The sequence below is a fragment of the Panicum virgatum genome, chromosome 6N (assembly GCF_016808335.1).
Source record: "Panicum virgatum strain AP13 chromosome 6N, P.virgatum_v5, whole genome shotgun sequence".
NCBI lineage: Eukaryota > Viridiplantae > Streptophyta > Magnoliopsida > Poales > Poaceae > Panicum > Panicum virgatum.
In genome coordinates this window covers 5,353,612-5,371,086 of record NC_053150.1, presented here as the reverse complement: position 1 = coordinate 5,371,086, position 17,475 = coordinate 5,353,612, and positions in this window count along the sequence as shown.

The following is a 17,475-nucleotide window of genomic DNA, read 5'->3' as shown; positions in this document are numbered from 1 at the left end:
CACATGACTTTTACATGACATCATCCAGAGCAATAAATGATCCAGCCCCTTTTTGTTCTTATTGTTTCCTTCTTTTTTCTTGTCGTGTGTATTGTTTCCTATTTTCGTATTCTTTTTGTTTTCTTTTTTCTACTTCTATCATTTCAAAATAGGAAAACATTTCATTATTTCATTTTGTTCTTTCTATTTCTATTCTTTCCTGTTTTATTCATTATAAACATATTTTTACCTTTTGTATTTATTATTTTCTCTCAAATTACTATTTTTTGTCCAACACTTTCTTTCATATTTTTCTTTCATTATTCCGTTTTCTCACTTTTAACATGTTTTTCCTTCTGTTTCTTTTTCCCTTTTCACTTTCATTTCACCTTTCTTGTATTTGACGGTGATTTTTCTCAATTATAGAATTATGTAAGTTATATACGTGTCTTGTAGAGTTTTTAAATAATTTATTTTCTTTATATACTTATACAATTCATATAGGCAGGAGCCAAAAACAAGCTTGTATTAGCATGTGTATATGTAACTATAAGAATATTTTTACCGATGTAGATGTGTTTGTTCTTCATGTACAATTATTTATCTGCATATAACTAATTTGTTCACAATTTCAAATTATTTGTTTGCTGTGTAAATCAAATTGTTCCGAAATGTTGACTCACTTGTTCGTGATATTTGTTTTCCATATTTAGCCTATACAATCAAATGTTCACAATGATTAATATTTTGTTCATTGTACATTGTTCATTGTTCATTATGTTTAATTTCTTTGTTTGTAAAAATAATTATTTGTTCGTGTTGTTTAAATATTTGTTTCTAATATACTAAATTAATTATTGTGTATTTAAAAAATGTTTTTAAATAGTCTCATACAAATATAGTCAAGTGCAGTCTTGTGGTCTTGTTTTGAAGAACTTGTCGTAAGAAATACAATATTACGATCGAAATATAACTTGACCCTATTGCACATGGGTGATATCATCAATTTTATCCCCACCTGCACTGCATGCGTGGATCTGTTCTCGTGATAGTACTAATCGGATTCTACTTCTCCCAGTCAAATCTATGCATTTGATTAAAATAAATGGGCTTGAGATACTACCCAAAACCCCGTTCATATTGGTTGGGAAAATTAATTGCTCCTGCTTTTCATGTGATAGTTAACGCAACTATCACCTCAAGCGATGAATAACCGCACCCATAAGACCTATCTCCCATTATTCCAACCTTGAGCAACTCCAATCGTTTAGCAAATCTCACTTGGTAAAAGTTGAGATTTGCCAACTCTTCAATATTTTTGCCAAGTACAATTAAAACACATCTTCAATCGTTTGACAAATCTCACTTGCCAAAACCCAAAGAAGTGGGCCCAACTTAACTAACACCTGATTTTTTTTGGGGGAAAAAGAACCGCATGCGCCGGAGAAGTGCCGCGGGGGAGGATGCGCCGGGGTAGACCGCACGCAAATATACGCTCGCGGGGGAAGAATTTACCAACTCTACCAAATTTGCCAACCGGGATGCCAAACGATTGGAGACTACTTTTTAGAGTTTTTGGCAAATTTCTAGGATGCCAAATCCTTTTGCCAAACGATTGGAGTTGCTCTTTGTCAAATTTGAAAGACAACACAATCTTTAACGGTGCGAGGTTGCAATGAACGATGAGACATGACAGTTCTTGTAGTAGCAGTGAATTATTGAAATCTCAAACAAGGTTACAAAAACATTTTGTCACACCCTAAAATTATTGAATTTCAGGTTGTGATTATAAGTAAAAATAAAACAACATTTTTCACATAATTTTAAAATTTCCCCAACCTTTATTCTCTTTACAGGAAATTTAGTATAAGAAAAATAAATAATAATTGGTTGTTTTTTAAAGTAAATAAAGTTGTTCTTGTCTTGCATCCATGTTGCAATGCTTTGTTTTTTTGTTTGAGTTCAGTTGAATTCAAAATCAAATTTGAATTTAAATGGATGTTATCTAAATTAAAAAAAGTGCTTTTCCTTTTTCTTCTCTCCCCTTTCCTCTCTTCTGGCCCGGAATAGTTTTCTTCTCTCTTCTTCTTCCCGAGCAGCCCAACCCACCGGCCCAGCTACCTCTCCCGGCCTGCTCCGCCCCTCACCCCTCTTCTCTCTCTGCCACGCGGGCGCCGCCTGTTGGGCTTTCCATGCTCGACCGGGACTCGTTCGAGTCCGGCTGCACCACACCGCGCCGTCGTGTCGGCTTGGCGCGCACGCCAAGACCTCGCCCTTGGCCTCATAAATAGCACTACAGCTCCCCCTCTGGACTCCCTTCGACCCGCGTCGCCTCCGTTCCGCGCAAGCCCTAACCGCCACCGCCATTGTTTGAGCTCGGCCGCCGCACGTGTCTCACCAGTCCGCCGCCTCCTCTTCGACGACCAGGCACTACAGGAGTTTCGATTTGGGGGTAAAGACCCTCACAAGCCTCTTTTCCCTCTTTTCTTCCCTTTGCCCCACGCGTAATCGCTCGCCGGATCTCTTGCTCCGCCCCTCACCGTTGCGCGCCCCACCCCGATCTCCAACTCGCCTTCCAGAGCCGTAGATAGTTCGCGGACTCATTCTCGTCCTCCCAGGCCAACCCGCGCTCGAAACCGTGCCCGGACGGCCGATTTTGGCCAATGGCCTAGATCCGATCCAGCCGAGTCAAATAAATTTCATACCGGTCAACCTTGGCCTTTTTACAAAAGAGACCCTCAGTTTTTTAGAAATCAAGCCTCAGCACACATCAGTTAAAAACTATTTACAAAATAGCCCTATTATTTTCTCTTTAGCCCCTGTCTTTTTACAAAATCAAACCTGCCGTCCAAGGACCCTAGTTTTGCAGATCTTATGCCAAGCTTTAACCTTTTTGCAAGCACTTTTGCCTGTGTCCTGCAAATCTTCTTTACTAGCCCCTGAAATCTATAGTTAATCACAAATAGGTCCCTACAACCTTGTTTCTTCCATAGTTTTCACGTCTTAGCTCCGTTTTAGTCTGTTCTTGTTGTGTTAGTTTCCTTTTCGCATAAGCTATCGTTTAGTAGTGTCATTGTTCCATAGTTCCTGTTTTGAAACTAAATATAAATTTAATTTGATTAATAATCTCTCAACTAGTTTTTCTGATTAAAAACTAATTAGATGTTTACTTTGCTTTTTCATAATTAATATTAACTTGATTAATATCAACTCAAATGTGTTTATAATTTAATTTGTTAGTTCCACAATGATCATATGAAGCTATTCGTTTAGATGCTCTCACATATTTATTCCCTAATTAATTGTTTAATTAGTGTAATTTCTACATAGACAATTAAATAAAGTTTGACTAAGTTTTACTTTGATTTCATAAACGCAAATATAATTGAGTTAATCATAATCAAGGGTATTTCTTTTAAATGTCCTTCAAATGTGGTTTCTAATTAAAAATAAATAAAGATTGTTTCTTTGATAACACAAATCTTCCGCTAGCAGTTTCTTTTCAACCGTAACTTCGTTTTCTGTGTTTCTTGCACTTTTGTAACCGTAGCAACGAGCCCTATCCTTCCGTATGCACTTTTAAAGTCTTTCTTTTGTTTTTGTGTATTGTTCTTAGTTGTACTTGTTGTTTGCTTTGTATGGTTGCCCGATGTTTGCTTCGAGTAGACGGATCGTTGTTTGAAGCTTGAAGAATCAAGATGCTATGTTTGAGCAAGAGCTGAAGAGCAGTAAGAGTAGCTTTTCATTGGTGAAAGGCAAGTGACCCTAACCATACTTCTATCTATACTTTATTTACAAGAATACTTTGTTTAATTGGAACATGGATAACCACCCAGGAAAACAGTGCAACCACAATACTATATGGCTCTTGTCTTGGCTAAGTAATTAGATGAACTATATGTGGTGTTGGGGTGGCTAGCTTGGTGGTGTTTGGGTTTTGTGTGGTGGAGTAGTGAAGGAAGCTGTGTCTTCTAAGGTATTGCAAATATAGGGACCAACACTTACATATAGGAATTCTTTGGAAAGGCCTCGTAGCATCCCTATGCAATCACACCTCGGAAGTGTAGTATTGTACCTAGCTAGCACATGCGTGGTTGGGTTCGAAGTTCTTCGGAACTTTTACGCGAATTATGGTGAAAGTGTACAACCTCTGAAGAGTTAAAACTAACCGGTTAGCCGTGCTCACGGTCATGAGCGGCTTGGACCCTCACATGATTAATTTAACTTAAAGGTAGATATAAATCACATTCTGGTTATTTCTTGTGGTCTTGCTGAGTACACTGAGTACCAACCATAAGTGTACTCACCCTTGCTTACTGCTGCTTAGAAGAGAAAGTTGCTATAAAGTCTTCTAAAGATGATGCTGAGTTCTAGGCGTACGCAACCCCCAGTCGATTGCCTGTGAGGTTGAAGCCTTCGTTTCCAGGATAAGCTGTATGACTCTGATAGTCTTTTAGTTGCTTTTATTCTCTTTTAGGTGATACGTTTACTGATTATTCACTTATAATATCTCTATATGTATGAAACTTGATCCTGGCATACATATAACTATGCATTCGGTTTTGTCCTTAAAACCGGGTGTGACACATTTACATTACCTACGTATACGCCACCATCGGCCCACACACACATTACACAATAAGCCTTTATTCATCAATCAATAGTCGAACAAAACAAAAGAAGGCAAAGCCAAGACCTATTCACATTAGGCGGCAACAGTTGTATAGTAAAACTCAAGCACTCAAGACCACGATACTAGTTGACGAGGCAATTTAGTTATACGTCAACAATAACAATCTCATGGAAAGCTGATGGCTGAGTGGCAGCAGCATTTTTTTCTCCAAACACACGGAACATGACAGCAGGTTGGTTACCTGCAGCTTCTTCTTCGATCATCTGCTTTGCGATGAGCACCCTCTGCTCTTTCGGAAGGCGAAGCTTCACCCTCTGCTGCTTGTCTGGAAAGATCTCTAACCCCACATGCGACATCAGGAGAGACACAAAAGGTAAGGTACTCCCCGCCGTCACAGAGGCTCTTGGCGTGCAAGTAACTCCTGCATCTACCTGCAGGAAAGCAGAGCATCTCAACCCACACACCTCTGATTACTTTCCACATCTTGTCATCATCATCATTTAATTGCATCAGAGCTTGAGCAAGCAGCCAAGCGTCACGAAGAAAACCCTCCGCATCAGCATTCTCTGCCTTACTTATTATCTTTTCCACAAGTTGATTCTCGTCGGAGGATAACATGATCCTAGGCCATACACGATCCTAGGCATCAGTAACCGTACAAAAATAGGTACCATAAATATCGCCTAGCTTTATTTTGCTATTGTACAAATATATTTATAAACAACAATCTACCTCTAATTAAACTAAAATATATAGATATATTTGGTATATTAAAATCACATAAATGCAAGCATTGGCCCAAGTGGGGTTGACCGAGGCCCAATAAATTAAGGTTGCCCGAACCCGAATAGTTTTTAGTGCACACCGCCTCGGAGAAAGGCCCAATCTCCCTAAAAGACTAGTCCGATAGGGGAAGCGTGGCTCTCTCTTTTAAGGTGGCTTCCTCCTCCTAAGTGGCTTCCTCCTCTCAAGCTAAGAAAGGTAGCTAAGCAAGGTGGGATTATTCAGAGGCTCACACGATCACCATCCGACTACAACTATGTCACTTGGCCTCTCTTTTTGCTGTGTCTTTGCCAGTGGGTAATAGTGGAGGATGTCCTCATCAGTTAGATTCATATACATAAAAAATAATTTAGGTTGCGTGTGAGCATATGGAAATTTGCATTTATCACTAAGGACAACACTCAACTTTCACAGATTCATGATGAGTTCGATGAACTTAATTTTGTTGATATATACAGAACTTGTTGACATATACATAACTTGCACAAATCCAATGTCCGAACTTATCATGAACTAGATCGTACTACTACCAAAACTATAGAAAAGCATACAAAACTTACAAATTAGTCTGTACTCTAAACAAGGACCGACCAATATGTAAAAGGGAACAAGGGAAACAAAACAGAAATGCTATGAAGAAGAGATGGGAGTGAAACCGGGAACAAATGACATGTTGTAAAAATATAAAACTATTATGCCCTGTTCTAAATTTTCAAGCTAGCATAAAAAAATGATTGCATACAAGAAATCATGATAGTAGTTGCAGAATTAGTTCAACCTACTAATTGACCCTCAAAATACAAAATGATATCTAGAACAGAGGAAATTGATAGAAGGAACAAATGAAAAAAGTTATAAGAAATGTTAACAAAATAGGAAATGAATTACAAGATGCTTGGGCATAATTTTAATACAAATTGTTTATAATTTTTAATTTAAACTCAATAAGCAATTAAGCATGATTGAACTAGATTATACACTTGAAACAGTCAGATTGAAAAAAAACTGTTTCAGCATAAATGAAATTAAATCAATAAACATAATATATTGAATTATAAATTAGCTAACACTAGCATATGGTTATATTGTGTTGTTATAGTCTTACCATGCATGCTGAAGCCTAGGTTACTTGCAATGGATAGAGGACAACAATGAACCACCAGGTCTTGTTTAACTCTACCTTGGCAGCTGGTGCTTAACTTTGCTACCATTACATCAAGCTCAGCACAACATGGAAACATATACAATAAAAAGAAGTTATAGACATAATTCTTGGGTTAATATGAAATTACATATACAATTGATCCTAGTTTTAGATTGAGGATAGCATGCCCTAGTAGTAAAATTGAGCAACAACATGGCCAACACATACATACAAGCTGTGGTGCACCTGCTAGTTATTTTAACATTTTTCAAATACATCCATTATACAAATACAATTGGAAACATGACATGTACAATTTTACAGCTAGAGTACGATATAAGACCATTAAAGTACATGTAGCGATAAAATGAAATGCTATAAAGATACACAAGTGGAAGAAAAGGTAAGAACATAGCTCTTCTTGAAACCTTAAAAATAATATGTCACACCCTGAAATTTTTGGATTTCAGGATGTGATTAAAATTAAAAACAAAACAACAATTTTCTCATAATTTTTAAAATTTTCCAACATTTATTCTCTTTACAAAAAAATTAGTACAAGAAAATAAAATAATTGGATGCTTTTCTAAAACTAAATGAGGTTGTTTTGTTTGTGTTGCACTCATGCAGCTTGCATCATTTTATTTGATTGAGCTTCAATTTGAATTTAAATTCTTGGAATTTAAATTTAAATTGAATTTGCTTGTTCTTAAATTAAAAGAGCTTTTCTTTTTCCCTCTTTGTTTTCAGCCCAGCCCAACTCTCCCCTTCCTTCCCTTTGTCTTTTCTTTTCCTTGCCACAGCCCAAACCGGCCCAATCTCCTTCTCCCTTCTCTTCCTCTTTTTCTTTTCCTCCGCTCCAGCCCAGCCGGCCCACTCCCTTCTTCTGGCCCAATCGGGCACCCCTCTCCCCTCTCTCTCTGCCGCGCGGGCCCTGCCCGTCAGGGCCTTCTTCCCCGCCGTGCCCGAGCAGGACTCTGCTCCGAGTCGGCGTCCGCACGCCCGCACCTTCCTTTGGCCCGCACGCCAAGGCACCCCGGTGCCCCCATAAATAGTGGCCGCGACTGCCTCCTTAGACCCCTCTGACCCGCGCCGCCTTCTCGCTCTCACCAAACCCTAGCCCCAAAACCGCCTTTAGAGCTCGGGAGCTCGGGCCGCCGCCGATCTCCCATTCCCTCGCCTTCTCGTAGACCCAGGCAGCAGCAGGAGCTCCTCCGTGTGGTGAGGACCCTCAACATCCCTTTTTCCCTCCCTCTTGTGCTCTCTCGCCGCCGCAATAGCTCGCCGCAAAGTAGATCGAAAGAGCACTACCGGGACTTGTCAATTTCTTGGCCGGTCTTTGGTAGCGTGGAGCTCTAAGAAGCAAAATTCGGTCACTTTGTCCACAGCGGAGGCTGAATATGTCGCCGCCGGTGCGTGTTGTGCACAACTCTTGTGGATGAAGCAAACTTTGAGTGACTTTGGTTGTCACTTTAGTGCGATTCCTCTCTTGTGTGACAATGAGAGTGCAATCAAACTAGCTAACAACCCAGTGCAACACTCCCGAACAAACCACATATATATAAGACATCACTTCTTACAGGATCATAAGGCTAAGAGAGATATTGCTTTACAACATGTAAGCACCGACGGGCAACTTGCCGATATCTTTACTAAGCCTCTAGATGAGCAAAGGTTTTGTGCTTTGAGGAGTGAGCTAAACATTTTCGATTCTCGTAACCTAGCTTGAACTCTTGTGCATATTTGTGTAAAACTAGTGTAGGATCCTTTAGAAAGAGATTTCATTTCAAAACAAAGCATGAAAGTTTGAATTTTGAAATGTTTGGATTTTCACTTTACTTACTTAAGACCACTGTTCTTATTGATTGATTGTTGGTTGGTCTTAAGTTAAGTAATTTTATCTCACACCATTAGATCCTTTATAAAAAATTCCATCAAATCAAGTCCTTCCTTTGCCCTCCTTGCTCAGTCTCAGGGGGAGCCGGCGTCTCCGGCCCAGGGCCCGGAAACTCCGGATTGTCCGGATACTCCGGATAGTGAAATTTGGGTATATATAACGCGGGGGTGGTCGGGGTGAACCGTTACCCATCTCTTTCTACCACCGGCGCCGTCCCTCTTCCTCTCTTCTCCTCCATGCTCGCCTTAGGGGCGATTTGCACGTTCCCACCATCAAGAACCTGTGAATCTTTGAAGGAATCTCCGGGGAGGCTTCAGATTTGAAGTTCACGCGCTTTCAACGGTCTCAAGGTACTATGAACTTCAAATTTCTCGATCTCTCAATGTCATAGGTTTCTAGGTTTGATCTTTAGGGCATCTCTTCCTAGCATGTGTAGAAACCTATGTTTCAAATTTCATTCAAATCCCATGGCCAAATCCCAGTTCTTGAATCTTAGAGCTTTGGAGTAGGGTTGTCCGGATACTCCGGATATGTGCCCCGATACTCCGGACCCTCTGGGCCGGAGTCTCGGGGCTATACCCGGCGTCTCCGGACTGAACACACCTAGACACATCTCTTTCATTCCAAAGCATATCCAATGCTGATCTTGACTGTGTTTATCATCTTTAGATATGGTGAGGCAGTGTGCTAGAGAAACTAAAGAGGAGGCTGGGCAAAGGAGGCAAAAGCATCGCCATGATCCTAGAGCTCAAGATGATGTGCCTCCTCCAAATCCACCTCGACGGGAATTGCGTCCCCGCCATCGTCCTGGCAAAGAACCCGTCGGGAGCAGCTCACAAGCTAAGGAGCCAAGGAAAGCTCCATATATCATGCAAGGCAGGCCTGTTCCCCCTCCATCTCGCGCCAATCCAACCAAGCAAGGAGTTGCTCATGCTATCTGTCCTCGCACTCCACCTCGCCTGCAAGTGGAATCCACACCTGAGCAGCGAGTATATCCAGGTTGTCCAAGACTTGCAAGACCCCAATTTGTTCAAGGATTTGCAGTTGAAATGGCTAGGAACTATTATAAGCAAGATGTCGCTCTCAGAGAAGCCCGCAAGGAACCAGTATACAAATATGAGAAGTGTGAGAGCCTTGACAGACGCTTTTGGTGCAAACTACATTCAGATTTCTATGCCACGGTTGCGATGAGAAAGTCTGATACACCCATTGTGCCATGCAAGTACGTGGATTGGAAGTACTATGAAGACATGAATGATCCGTTCTTCAATGAAGCCATAGCCAAGTGCAAGGAAATGGGATTGTATGACATCATGGGATTCAGGTATAATTGGAATGAGGAAATATTGGCCCAATTTCATTCTTCTCTATACTATGATGAACGAGAGATAGCTTTCTACTGGACCACTGAGGGAGAGAAGTATTGTGTGGATTACATGACCTTCTCTAGGATCCTTGGTCTAGGGTCAAAGGATGAGAAGCGTGATCCTATTCATGTTGAGCAGCAACTCAAGCCATATCAGGTGCCACAACTGTTCTTCAATCCTTATTGGGCAGAAAAAGGAAATGCAAGCACTCTTTTGCCCGTCTACTACACGATGAATCAATTCTTTAGGGCCACTATTGATGCAAAGGAAGGAGATCCAGCGACCCTCAGGTACTATGCAGTCAATCTTCTAGCTCACACCATGCCGGGTGGTAGACCCTTTTGCATCATGGATTTCATTTGGAATGAGCTGAGAAGGACCATGGTTGAAGCAAAGAAGTCTCTCCCAACTGCACCATACATTATGTATATGATTGAGAGAGTCACAGAAGTCACTTTTTAGAAGACTTGCAAGCATGAGCCACTTCACCTTCGTGCTCGTTCTGGTGATGCACCTCCACTTCCTCCACTTCATGTTGGTGCCACAAGGAACCCAAGACTTGATCCCACACCATCTTCCTCTAGGGGTACCTCCTCCTCTCGCCATGGTCATCATGATTTGTTTATGAAGAGGGCCCTTCGCAGCTTGTTTGGGATGTGCAGGAACATCACTCATGATGTTCATGAGAACACTAGATCCATCAATGAGATTAGAGGCCATCTTGGACTTCCTTTGACTGAGCACCGTGACTTACCGGAGTTTGATGATCCTTTTGCTGAGTGGGACGCCGCCGATGAGGCTGTTGTTGTTGCTGCTCATGCTCCACTTCCTCATGCTCATCGTCAGGCTCGTTCTCCTCGTCGTCATGCTACTACTTCCTCCTCTCGTGCACCCCCTAGTGGCCAAGAGATATTTGATGAAGACGAGGAGACCGAAGAAGAAGAACCCCAAAGCTACCATGAGCACCGTGACTCGGATGAGGATGAGGACACTTTCGAGGACACCGCCCAAGATGATGATGAGTAGAAGACTTTTGTGTTGCTTTTCATTCCCTTTTTGGCACTTGATGACAAAGGGGAAGTGAAAATGCCATTTATGTACTCATTTAGGCATGTATCACACTTAATGGTCGTGTCATTTCATTTCGAACTCTTTTCATTCCGTTATTGAACCCTTGTGATCGAATCGAACTCTTGTGATCATTTGTAAGGACCATGTGGTGTGGGACCTTATGTAATGAGTGCTACTCTGTGCTTAGTTGTTGTCTTTAATTATGTTCTAAGGAAACTTGTGTTAGTGTGAGCTATATTCACTTGCTGTGATGGCTTTTTTTGTGATCTATGCAGAGGGCCGGATACTCCGGGCTACAGGCCGGATACTCCGGACTTCATGGTCCGGAGTCTCCGGGCACCTGGCCAGAGTCTCCGGGTCCTGCTGCAAATTCACGTTTCTTTTGTGTGGATATCATGTCATATGCATCACACTTGATTTCTTTTGCACTCACATGTTCACCCCACTGTAAAACATAGAAGAGTTGCTTGTTTTCTTGATACGTATGCCAATTGTTGACATGTTAAGTCAAATTTGAAATTCAAAGTTTATGGCATACGTTAAGGGGGAGCTCTTATATGCTAGATGTTTACAGTTTTTTAATTATCAAATGAGCTACATGTGGGTTGTCATCAATCACCAAAAAAGGGGAGATTGAAAGTGATCTAGGCCCCTACGTGGGTTTTGGTGATAAATGACAAAACACATGTATATTTAATGGTGTAATTGAGCATGTGTGTAGGTGATGAGTTTGAACAGGTAAATCAAATGACGATGCATGACCCCTCGAAGAAGGAATGAAAAGGCGGTGCTCAAACTTACACAAGAAAATAGTTTTTATATTTGAAATTTGAATTTAGGAACGCCGTACTCTAAAGAGGGACTTGATTCAAAGGTTTTGATCTAGAACTAGTGCTCAAGAGAACTTAGGAAAACACATGTGAGCCATAGAGACCACTCGAAAGAACAAAATTAGAACTTTTGTCCTGCCATACCCGGATACTCCGGGTATAGGGCCGGATACTCCGGACCCTGTTGCCCGGAGTCTTCCGGAACCCTGTTCAGTGTACGAAATCAAGCTAGCCCGGAGTTTTCGAGATTATACCCGGACTCTCCGGGTAACCCTGATCCCAATGGCTCTTTTTCAGGTGGAGAGGTATAAATACCCCTCCATACCCCTTCAGCCAACTCTCTTGCCAAAACATCGAGCTGAACACACACCCAAGCTAAAAGAGAGCTCTCACACTCCCCTTTCTCCATTCTCAAGTGATTCCTTTGGGAGATTTGAGTGAGAGTCAAGCAAGAGCAAGGATTCGTGCTAGTGAGCCTCATTTCCATCTCTTGAGCACTTGGTTTTGGTCAAGCCTGCGGATTTCAAGTTTGTTACTCTTGGAGCCTTGTGCTCCTAGACGGCTAGACGTGCTTGTGATTGCTGAACCGAGATTGTGAGCAACTCAAGAAGTTTGTAAGCTTCATTCCTCGCCGAGGAATCCATAGTAAGTGACCTTGGGCTTGAGAGGTGATCTCGCCCTTAGGAGAGGAGTTAAGGGGTTCTTGAGTATCATCTCTTGAATCCTTCCTCAACGGAGACGTAGCACCTTTGGGTGTGAACTTTGGGAAACAAATTGTTGTCTCTCTTATGATGTTTACTTAATTTCTTTACTACTTGCTTGTGAGAACATTTTTCTAGGGTTTGAGCTCGATCTACTCCTTTACAAGTTTCTAGCGCGAACCAACTTGTGGAACTTCACCTATAGGAATCCCTGGTACTTGTATCTTTGCTCGATCTACTTTTCCCATTCAGATTCTAGTTGTTTACCTTCAGTAATTTCATACCCGGAGTCTCTGGGATTGAGCTCCGGAAACTTCGAACACAAAACTCGGAGTTTCCGGGCTTATACCCGGAGTCTCCGGGCAGACTCTGTGACTAACAGTTTTTAAGTGTTGTTTTAGTTACAGATTGCCTATTCACCCCCCTTTAGGCATCTTAAGGTCCTTTCATGAACCACCCAGAAAAATAGTACAACAACAATATGGTTTTGGCTGATTAATTAGATGAACTATATGTGGTGTTGGGGTGGCTCGTTTGGTTGTGTTTGGGCTTGTGTGGTGGAGCAGGTGAAGGAAACTGTGTCTTCTGAGGGACTGCAATTGTAGGGACCAACACTTACATATAGGAATTCTTTGCAAAGGCATCGTAACGTCCCTATGCAATCACACCTCGGAAGTGTGGTATTGTGCCTAGCTAGCACATGCGTGGTTGGGTTCAAAGTTCTTTGAAACTTTTACGTGAATTGTGGTGAAAGTGTACAACCCCTGCAGAGTTAAAACTAACCGGTTAGTCGTGCTCACGGTCAAGAGCAGCTTGGACCCTCACATGATTAATAAACTTAAAGATGGATATAAATCACATTCTGGTTATTCCTTGTGGCCTTGCTGAGTACCAACCATAAGTGTACTCACCCTTGCTTACTGCTGCTCAGAAGAGAAAGTTGCTGTGAAGTCTTTCAAAGATGATGCTGAGTTCTAGGCGTATGCAACCCCCGGTCGATTGCCTGTGAAGTTTGAAGCCTTCATTTTCAGGATAAGCTGTATAACTCTAATAGTCTTTTAATTGTTTAATTTATCTTTTTTGTGATACTGTCACTGATTATTCACTTATAATGTCTCTATATATATGAAACTTCATCCTGGCATACATATAGTCATGCATTCGGTTTTGTCGTTAAAATCGGGTGTGACAGAAGTGGTATCAGAGCTGTATCGACTGTAGGATGTAAGCCTAGTTAGTAATGGTCATTTTCTATGGTTTCTTTGATATAAAATAATATATTCCTTCTTTTTTCTTTGAATCTATTCCTGCTTATTCCTTACCCCCTCCATTAAAATTCCTCCTACTTGACCATTTTTTTAATCCCTCCTCATCTGCACCATTATTGTTTCACAAATGTTAGACCCTCAATCTTGGTCTATTTATTTCCCTCTCCTTGACCACTTTTTAATTTTGATCATACCTCCCCCTTGATGTATGATTTTCTAATTTCATCCAGCTCACCTCCTTTTGATATGCTAGCAAAATTGCTCCTTGATTTTATTTTTAACTTACCTTTTTGGACCTACCTTCCCTTTGCTTCATTTACAATGTGCTCAGTTTCTCCATTGTGCCTCTTCTGTCTTTCCAAAAAAAATGCCACTTTGGATTCATCCCTTGATTTTTGTTTCCAAAGTATCTCTCCTGATTCAAAAATACTTAGATGATCCGTGCTACATATCCTAATGCCTGTACAAGTCATTTGAAGATCCAAGTCATCTGAAGAACAGAGCTGCTAATTCATCATGAGGAGTCAAGTCAAAGCAATTGGAGACTATACCACCTGCTCACATTTATGCTCATGTTGGATGAAGAATTCAGAGCACTACCAAAGGATCAAGCATGAGCAAGATTGTGACACTCTCACTACTACAACAATGGGAAGATGGAGTTAATGCTGGACAAGCTGAAGGAGGCACATCTCACCAAAGTTGAAGCTGGAAGATATAACCATGCTTAGGATGACCCCTTCTAACTCTATTAATAACGTGTAGCATCGTTTCTTAACTGTGTTAACTGGTGAAATTCAGTGTTTGCGTGATGATGTTTGTCCTTATGACCTTGTCTAATTTGCTTCTTTGTATTGATTGTTGGTGTATTGTGGGTCTTCTACCTACAAGTCATCAGTTTCTTAGCTGGGTTCTTCTTTTGTACCTACCACCTCCTTGTTATCCCCCGTCCTTCTACTCAATCTTTTAGAAGATGCCAAGACGGAAGTTCAAGGCAACACTGACAGTAATAGTAAAGATCTCCAAGCATCTGCAACGGTCGACAAATGAAAGCAAGCTGAAGTCAAGAATACTCTTTCCTTTTGCTACCCCCATGTCCTTCGCTTCACCTTGATTCATTTAACAACCATGACCACTACAAGTTGGTGAAGATGTATCATGGACTTTACCTTGGTATTCAATCTTTGTTATCATTTATTCTCTCTACTAACCTTGTCCTTACCACCCAACCAGATGGCGGGTCCCAACAGAAATCAAGAAGATAGAGCCAATGAAGGTGACCTCAACATTTCAGCACAAACTCAGAGGCTACAAGCAATGGCTCCAATCATGGCAAATATCCAGTAGCATATTCCAGAGCAAGCCTTATTCCCTCAAAACTGCAACACAACCACCGGTGATAACCATTCGGTCTCATCTGCTCTGTTGCCGCCACCGTTTGATAAAGAGAAGCTATTAGCCATGCAAGCTCAAGTCTTACAAGGAAGGATGCAGTCCAATACAGTATCACCTCATAGCATGAAGTTGACCAAACCAGAGATCCCCACCGGACCTGTGAAGAGGCAAGTTGCCGAAGCATGGAACCGCCGAAGGAATAAGAGAAGGCGTGGAACACCAGAGCTGGAAAGGGAAAGACAACATAAAGATATTAAGACTCTAGGAATATGTCAATGCTGTGAGCATTATGGTCGTCCATGTCTCCAGGAAGAAGATAGTTTAATGACAGCAGAAGCAAGGCAATGTTACCATTTAGATATTAATAAGAAGTTATCTATGCAAGATCCAAACCTAGAAGGAGTTGCTCAAGCTGAAGATAGTAATCAAACTATAAATCTCGAGGATTGGACTATCACTTTCAAAGAGTTTCAGCCTAAAAGGCGCAAGCAGTCCAAGAAACCAATTAGTAAAACAAGACAAGAGAAGATGAAGTTACTACAACCATTGGCAGATAACGGTACTCAACTCAGTTCCAACAAACCGCAGCCTAAAGATGTTCAACCTCCATATGACAACTCTATCAAGAAGAATCCGGATGCACAAGTCGTTCCACCAAGAGTTGAGGTGGAGCAGAAAGGAGTTCGGGATGGACATGTTAAAGGAGTGTGCTTCAAATGTGGTAAAGAAGGCCACTATGCCAATAAATGTCCAATGAAGAGTAAGAGAACTAGATCCCGTGATGCGAGATTATATTGCCTCAAGTGTGAAGAAGACGGACATCTTGCTAGTTGGTGTGAAAAAGATGATGATAATCAAATGCATGGCCAAAGTCCCAGTAGCCCTGCACTCGGTCAGACATCGTCAGTTGGCTTCCTTGCCAGGGTAGATGATCAGGGTACCTTAGCCAGACATGGATGCCATTAATCTTCAATGCCCAATTTCTGTACCATATCGAGTGGCCATGATATCAAAGCCAGAAAGAAGCAATCAAGCTCTATTCAAATCACTTTACTGAGGTACAAAGAAACTTCTTCAACAGAGACGAGCCAACGAAGTTGAGAAAAAGAATGGATAGTTAAAGGTGGAATTAGACTGAGTATTCCTAAAGTGTTTGACATGAGTTGTGGAGAATAAAGAAGTATGTTTGAGGAAATATTGTAAGATGGAATGATCGGGAAGATAGTTAATATATATTGGATGCTACCCACCTAAACCTCTTTCTCGTGCTAGCCTTGTGAATCTCGGGACGAGATTCCTTTTAAGGGGGTAGTTCTGTCACACCCTGAAATTTTTGGATTTTAGGATGTGATTAAAATTAAAAACAAAACAACAATTTTCTTATAATTTTAAAAATTTCCCAACATTTATTCTCTTTACAGAAAATTTAGTACAAGAAAATAAAATAATTGGATGCTTTTCTAAAACTAAATGAGGTTGTTTTGTTTGTGTTGCACTCATGTAGCTTGCATCATTTTATTTGATTGAGCTTCAATTTGAATTTAAATTCTTGGAATTTAAATTTGAATTGAATTTGCTTGTTCTTAAATTAAAAGAGCTTTTCTTTTTCCCTCTTTGTTTTCAGCCCAGCCCAACTCTCCCCTTCCTTCCCTTTGTCTTTTCTTTTCCTTGCCACAGCCCAAACCGGCCCAATCTCCTTCTCCCTTCTCTTCCACTTTTTCTTTTCCTCTGCTGTAGCCCAGCCGGCCCACTCCCTTCTTCCGGCCCAATCCGGCACCCCTCTACCCTCTCTCTCTGCCGCGCGGGCCCTGCCATCAGGGCCTTCTTCCCCGCCGTGCCCGAGCAGGACTCTGCTCCGAGTCCGGCGCCCGCACGCCCGCACCTTCCTTTGGCCCGCACGCCAAGGCACCCAGGTGACCCCATAAATAGTGGCCGCGACCGCCCCCTTAGACCCCTCTGACTCACGCCGCCTTCTCGCTCTCACCAAACCGTAGCCCAAAAACAGCTTTTAGAGCTCGGGAGCTCGGGCCGCCGCCAATCTCCCGTTCCCTCGCCTTCTAGCCGACCCAGGCCGCCGCAGGAGCTCCTCCATGTGGTGAGGACCCTCAACATCCCTTTTTCCCTTCCTCTTGTGCTCTCTCGCCACCGCAATAGGTCCGCGCACCGCCACAGAACGCTCTCTCCCGCTCACCGTAGCCCCAACCGAGCCCCAAATCGCGTTCCCCATCGTCTCCTCTTTCTCCCCGTCCAAGCCCGAGCCGAATCGAGCCCCGGAGCATCGAAAGTCGTGAAGTCCGGCGACCCCCGCCACCGCTCACCGTCGCACATCGTCGTCGGCTCCGCTCAGTGTTGAGCCGAGCCGTTGCTCCGCTCCTCGAGCCATGTTTCCGTCTGTAGCCGAGCCGCA